The sequence below is a fragment of the Trachypithecus francoisi genome, unplaced genomic scaffold (genome assembly GCF_009764315.1).
Source record: "Trachypithecus francoisi isolate TF-2019V2 unplaced genomic scaffold, Tfra_2.0 Lachesis_group6, whole genome shotgun sequence".
Taxonomy (NCBI): Eukaryota; Metazoa; Chordata; class Mammalia; order Primates; family Cercopithecidae; genus Trachypithecus; species Trachypithecus francoisi.
Window position 1 is genome coordinate 82211537 of NW_022681471.1, and position 8059 is coordinate 82219595.

The following is an 8059-nucleotide window of genomic DNA, read 5'->3' on the forward strand; positions in this document are numbered from 1 at the left end:
CAAAGAAATTTTAGCAGATCTGCATTTTGCAGTGGCATTTCTGGGAATGTATTAAAGAAGCACACATTTTGTAAAATAATAGCAACTGTTAGATTGTCTTTCAAAATAATAAGCTGAAATTGTTGTGGATATTATAGATTATCTCACTGGTTTCCATTTTAATCCTTTTTTATTTTATAGTATCCGTACCATTTTGGTGGAATTAACACCATCCCCAAATTCAGGTTGGGCCTTTTTTATCATAAGCATAATAGCCATATGGCTCTACTCTGTCTATGTGATGATTCTGAAATGTGTATATAAAATGGAAATAAAATAATTGGGCATAGCATTTTCTTTGGCTATATTATGAGGACAGGCAAATAACTTATGATGGTCCAATTTAAAAAAGCAAAATAATTTTGATTGAAAGTTGCTTTAAAAAAAACTGAGCAAGATGGCTTATGGAACCCTCCAGCAATTATCCTCCTACCCTCTGCAGAACACCAAAATAAACAAGTATTCATGCAAAAAATACCTTCCTGAAAACCAAAACATCAGGTGATTGATCACAGTACTTGGTTTTAACATAAATATAAGAAAAAAATGCATTCAAGAGGATAGAAAGGACAGTCTCACATTGTCTACATGACCCCTCTCCTAATCCAAAACAGGGCAGCTGTGTGTTGGGAGAGAAAAAGTGAAATGAGTGTGGACATTGCATTAGAACTCATTAGGACATTGTGTGCCACCCTGTCACAGTGGAACATAACACCAGGCCGACTTCTACTGGTACCAGTGGAGGGAGCATTTAGACCAGCCCTGGACCAGAAGGGAATCTGATACTCCAGTGGGAGAAACCACTTCCTGGCCCACTTTGCCATGGGCTGACTAAAGTAGCTCAGGGCCTCGAAAAATTGAGTGGTAACCAGGCCATAGTGACTACAGTCATTGGGTAAGTTCTGCTGGTCTCAGATGCTGTAGAATGGACGTGAGATTCAGCAGGACACCAGCTGCAGTTGGTGTGGAGGACCTGTGTGATCCCTCTCCCAATTCCAGGTAGTGCAACTCAGAGAGAGACTCTTTCCACTTGGGCAAAGGAGAGATAAAGTACAAGAGACTTGGTCTTGCAACTGGGTATTAGCTCAACCACAGTTAAATAAACACCAGGTCAAATACTGAAGCTTCCAATTCCAGGATTTTGTTCCTGTACATCATTATTAGACCCACCCTGAGGAAAAAGGCGATCTGCTGCCCTGGTGAGATAGACCAAGTACTGGCTGGATTCACCATCTACAGACTAAAGTGTATTTGGACACTGAATAAACATCAGCAGTAGCCAAACAGTGGCAGCTGTGGGCCTTTGGTGAGGCCCAGTACTAATGTTGGTCTGGAAAGCCCTGGGCTTCAAGTGCAACCCAGCATGGTGACAGCTGCAGTGGCTATGGGAGTGCCTGTGTCACCTCTCCCTCAACTCCAGGCAGCCCAGCACAGAGAGATTCCATCTGATTAGCAGAAAGAAAGGTACAGAGCAAGAGACTTGCTTGGAAAATCAGGGAATTCTCTCTTATCTTTTCCAAGTCCACAAAGACTGTGTATCTAGACTGCCAGAGTTGCAGCATACCAGGGCTCAGGGTGCCACCTAGTGCTGAAATGGCTGCAGTCACCACAGGCTTAGGTAACTTAATACTGTATCCTCTGAATTCTTGGAAAACCATTTCAAGAAGGTTGAGTATGAACAAGGCCAGACTGCAAAGACTGAAATAAATACATAACTCTTCAATGTCCAGATATTGAAGAATATCCACGAGCATTAAGAATATCCAGGAGACATGATATCACTAAATGAACTAAATAAGACACTAGTAACCAATGGCAGTGGCAGAGATATAGAACCTCTCAGAGGCAGAATTCAAAATAGCTATTTTGTGGAAGCTCAATGAACTGCAAGATAAAACAGAGAAGATATTCAGAATTCCATCAGAGATTTTACCATAGAAGCTGAAATCATTTAAAAACATCAAACAGATATCTTAGAGTTGAAAAATTAAATTGACAGAATGAAAAATGCATGTGTGTCAACAATGGAGTTGATCAAACAGAAGAAAGAATTAGTAAGCTCAAAGATGTGATACGTCAAAACACACTATCAGAGGATGAAAAAGAATGAAATACGAGAAGGAAGTGAATTGCTCCTGCAAGACCCAGGAGACAGCTCAAACACTGTGAGTACCCAAATTGCGAAAGTGAGAAAGGGGGATCATGCACCCCTGAACACACACCCTTACAGGGGAACCTGAAGGTGTAGATCACGGGAGAAGGATTTGACCTTGCCTGGAGCTGAGTAAATTTATAGTGCTGAGTGTAATACAGGGGTAGAGGAGAAGCAGGAAAAGCCCCATGGGCTCTCTGGGTCCCCAGGGCAGTTATGTCTGACTTGTCTCACAGGGTTCCTTGGGGAGGGCTGCCAGAGGAACTGGGAAAAGATCACAGTAGAAGGAAACCTCCAGCTGAACTTTGTAACAATTCCAACCGAACCCAAAGTGTCCTGGCCAGAACTCGGAGGGTGACGTTAATCTGGTGCACAGACTCACAGGCAGGGAGCCCTGCTTTTTTCTCAGCCTAGAGGCTGGTGGTAGCCTGGAGCAAGTTAGCCCAGCACGCCCCACTGCCTGGAAACAAACTCAGTGCTGTTGGGGCATGGTGGGAGTGAGACTAGCATTTTTGGTTGTGTGGGGGCTGGGTGAGGCCTCTAACTGCCAGCTTCCCCAACTTCCTTGATACCCTGCATGACACAGCAGAGGCAGCCATAATCCTCCTGGGAAAATAACTCCATTGACTGGAATCACACTCCCAGCTGCCACAGCAGCCACAGCAAGCTCCACCCAAGGAGAGTCTCACCTCATATACACCTAACCCTGTCCCACTAGATGGTTGTTTAAGATGGTCCTTCCCTACCCACCTTAGTAGCTGAAGACAAAGGGCATATTATCTTGGGAGTACTAGGGCCCCACCTACCGCCTGATCCTCCATATCTCTTTAAAGTGTCACCTCGTGGCAGGAGGCCAACCAGCACAAAACAGGTGCATCAAACAACCACAACTAAAGACCCTCACAGAGTCCATTTAACTCTTCTGCCATCCCCACAGGAGCAGGTGCTGGTATCCATGGGTGAGAGACCTGAAGATAGTAAAGATAGTATACGTCACAGGACTCTGGGCAGACAACCCCCAGTATCAGCCTGGAGCCTGGTAGCTCTGCTGGCTGGCTAGACCCAGAAGAGAAATAACCATCACTACAGTTCAGCTCTCAGGAACCCACATCCCTAGGAAAAAGAGGAGAGTACTACATAAAAGGAACACCACGTGAGACAAAAAAAAATCTGAACAGCAACCTTGAGTCTCAGTTCTTCCCTCAGACATAGCCTTAACCAAATTAGAAGAAATTTTTTAAAAAATCTAGAATATAACAAAACAAGGCTGTTTAACACCCCCAAAAACATCACACTAGCTCACCAGCAATGGATCCAAACCAAGAAATCCCTGAATTGCCCGAAAAAAATTTAGGACAGTTGATTATTAAGCTAATCAACGAGAAAGGTGATGTCCAACTTAAAAAAATAAAAATAAAAATAAAAAAATACAACGAGGCCAGGCATGGTAGCTTATAACTATAATCCCAACACTTTGGGAGGCCGAGGTGAGCAGATCACCTGAGGTCAGGAGTTCGAGACCAGCCTGGCCAACATGGTGAAACCCTGTCTCTACTAAAAACACACACACACACACACAATTTCCCGGGCATGGTCGTGGGCACCTGTAGTCCCAGCTACTCAGGAGGTTGAGGCAAGAGAATTGCTTGAACCAGGGGCAGAGATTGCTTGAACCAGGAGGCAGAGATTGCAATGAGCTGAGATCATGTCACTGCACACCAGCCTGGGTGACAGAGTGAGACTATGTCAAAAAAAAAAAAAAAGATACAACATATGAGGGGAGAAATCTTCAGTGAAGTAGATAGCATAAATAAAAATCATGATAAATTCAGGAAATAAAGGACACACTTAGGGAAATGCAAAATGTACTAGCAAGTGTCAGCAATAAAATAGGACAAGCAGAAGAAGGAACTTCAGAGCTCAAAGACAAGGTTTTGCTTTAATTCAATCCAACAAGGACAAAGAAGAAAAATTTTTTTTAATGAACAAAGCTTCCAAGAAGTTTGGGATTATCTTAAACAACCCAACCCAAGAATAATTGGAGTTCCTCAGGAAGAAGAGAAATCTAAAAGTTTGGAAAATATATTTGGGGGAATATTCGAGTAAAACATCCCTGGCATTGCTAGAGACCTAGACATTCAAATACAAGAAGCTCAAAGAACACCTGGGAAATTCATTGCAAACTATCATTGCCTAGGCACATTGTCATCAGGTTATCTGAGGTCAAGACAAAGGGAAGAATCTTAAGAGTTGCAAGGCAAAAGTACAAGGTAACCTATAAAGGAAAACAGATTAACAGAAAACTTCTCAGCAGAAACCCTACAAGCTAGAAGTAATTGGGGCCCTATCTTCAGCCTCATTAAACAAAACAATTATAAGCTAAGAATTTTGTATCCAGCAAAACTAAGATTCATAAATGAAGAAAAGATACAGTGTTTTTTAGACAAACAAATGCTGAGAGAATTTGCCAATACCAAGACAGTACTACAAGAACTACTAAGGGGAGATTGAAATCTTGAAACAATCCTGGAAACACATCAAAACAAAACCACTTTAAAGCATAAATGTCACAGAACCTGTAAAATTAAAATACAATTTTAAAAGGTATACAGGCAACAAATAACGCAATGAATGGAATAGTACCTCATATCTCAATACTAACGTTGAATATAAATGGTCTAAATGTTCCACTTCAAAGATACAGAATTGCAGAATGAATAAGAATTCACCAAGCAAGTATCTGCTGCCTTCAAGAGATTCGCCTAACACATAAGGACTCACATAAACTTAAGGTAAAGGCATGGAAAAAGATATTCCACGCAAATAGACACCAAAAGCAAGCAGGTTCTTATATTCTTATATCAGGCAAAACAAACTTTAAATCAAGAGCAGTTTAAAAAGACAAAGAGGGACATTATATAATAATAAAAGGCCTTGACCAACAGGGAAATATCACAATCCTAAAAATATATGCACCTAACACTGGAGCTTCCATATTTATAAAACAATTACTACCATACCTTAAAAATGCAATAGACAGCAAGACGATAATAGTGGGGGATTTCAAAAGTCCACAGACAGCACTAGACAGGTCATCAAGACAGAGGTCAACAGAGAAACAATGGACTTAAACTATACCCTAGAACAAATGGACTTAACAAATATTTATGAAACATTCTACCCAACACTGCAGAATATACATTCTATTTATCAGCACATGGAAAATTATACATAATAGGCTATATGATAGGCCACAAAAGAAGTCTCCACAAATTTTTAAAAATTGAAATTACATCAAGTACTCTCTCAGACCACACTGGAATAAAACTATAAATCAACTCCAAAAAGAAATCTTCAAAACCATGAAAATACATGGAAATTAAATAATCTGCTCCTGAATGATCATTGGGCAAACAACGAAATCAAGATGAAAATTAAAATATTCTGTGAACCGAATGATAATAGTGAAACAGCCTATAAATTTCTGGGATACAGCAAAAGTGGTGCAAAGAGGAAAGTTGATACCATTAAGCTACATCAAAAAGTGTGAAATAGCACAAATAGACAATGTAAGGTCACACCTCAAGGAACTAGAGAAACCAAAACAAACCAAAACCAAACACAGCAGAAGAAAAGAAACCACCAAGATCAGAGCAGAACGGAATGTAATTGAATTAAACAAAACATTACAAAAGAAAAATGAAACAAAAAGCTGGTTCTTTTAAAAGATAAATAAAATTGATAAACCATTGGCAACATTAACCCAGAAAAGAAGAGGGAATATCCAAATAAGTTCAATTAGAAATGATATGGGGGATATTACAACTGACACCACAGAAATACAAAAGATCATTCAAGGCTGCTATGAACACGCGCACAAACTAGAAAACCTAGAGGAGATGAATAAATGCCTGAAAAGATACAACCCTTCTAGCTTAAATCAGGAAGACTTAGAAACCCTGAACAGACCAATAACAAGCAGCAAGACTGAAATGGCAATTTAAAAATTACCAACAAGAGAAAAAGTTCAGGATGGGACAAATTCACAGCGGAATTCTATCAGACATTGAAAGAACATAGGTACCAATCCTATTGACACTATTCCACAAGATAAAGAGAGAATCCTTCCTAAATCATTCTGTGAAGCGAGTATCACCCTACCACCAAAACCAGGAAAAGACATAACCAAAAAAGGAAACTACAGACCAATATCCCCGATTAATACAGATACAAAAATAATTAACAAAATGCCAGCTAACCAAGTCCAACAGCGTATCAAAAACATAATCCACCATGATCAAGTGGGCTTCATACCAGGGAAGCAGAGATGGTTTAACATAAGCAAGTCAGTAAATGTGATATACCCCATAAACAGAATTAAAAACAAAAATCACATGATTATCTCAACAGATGAAGTAAAAGCATTTGACAAAAGTCAGCACTGCTTTATGATTAAAATCTTCAGCAGAATCAGCATACCTGAATGTAATAAAAGCCTGACCTACCTGAATGTAATAAAAGTCATCTATGGCAAACACACAGCCAACATTATACTCAATGGGGAAAAGTTGAAAGTATTTCCTCTGAGAACTAGAACAAGACAAAGATGCCCACTCTCACCACTTCTGTTCAACATAGTACTGGAAGTCCTAGCAAGAGCAATCAGACAAGACAAAGAAATAAATGTCATCCAAATTGCTAAAGAGGAAGTCAAACTGCCACTATTTGCTGATGATATGATCGGATACCTAGAAAACCCTAAAGACTTCCAAAAAGCTCCAAGAACTGATAAATGAATTCTGCAAAGTTTCAGGATACAAAATTAATGTACACAAATCAGTAGCTGTGCTATACACCAACAGTGACCAAGTTGAGAATCAAATCAAGAACTCAACGCCTTTCACAATAGCCACAAAGTAAATAAAATACTTACAAATATACATAACCAAGGGGGTGAAAGACCTCTACAAGGAAAACTGCAAAACACTGCTGAAAGAAATCACAGATAACACAAACAAATGGAAAAACATCCCATCCTCATGGACGGGTAAAATCAGTATTGTGAAAAAGACCATACTGTCAAAAGCAACCTACAAATGTAATGCAATTTTCAACAAAATGATACCATCATTCTTCACAGAACTAGAAAAAACAATCCTAAAATTCATATGGAACCAAAAAAGGAGCCTGCATAACCAAAGGAAGACTAAGCAAAAAAAAAAAAAAAGAAAGAAATCTGGAGGCATCACATTACCCAAATTCAAACTACACTATAAGGCCATAGTCACCAAAACAGCATGATACTGGTATTAAAACAGGCACATAGACCAATGGAACAGAATAGAGAACCCAGTAATAAACCCAAATGCTTACAGCCAACTGATCTTCAACAAAGCAAACAAAAACATAAAGTGGGGAAAGGACAGCCTATTCAACAAATGGTGCTGGCATAATTGGCAAGCCACATGTAGGAGAATGAAACTAGATCCTCATCTCTCACCTTATACAAAAATCAACTCAAGGTGTATCGAGGACTTAAATCCAAGACCTGAAACTGTAAAAATTATAGAAGATAACATTGGAGAAATCCTTCTAGACATTGGCTTAGGCAAAGACTTCATGACCAAGAACCCAAAAGCGAATGCAACTAAAACAAAGATAAATAAGTGGGACTTAATTAAACTAAAATGCTTCTGCACAGCAAAAGGAACAGTCATCAGAGTAAACAGACAATGCACAGATTGAGAGAAAATCTTCACAATCTATCCATCCAACGGAGGACTAATATCCAGAATCTCCTGGGAACTCAAACAAATTAGCAAGAAAAAGCAAATAATCTCATCAAAAAGTGGGGTAAGGACATAAATA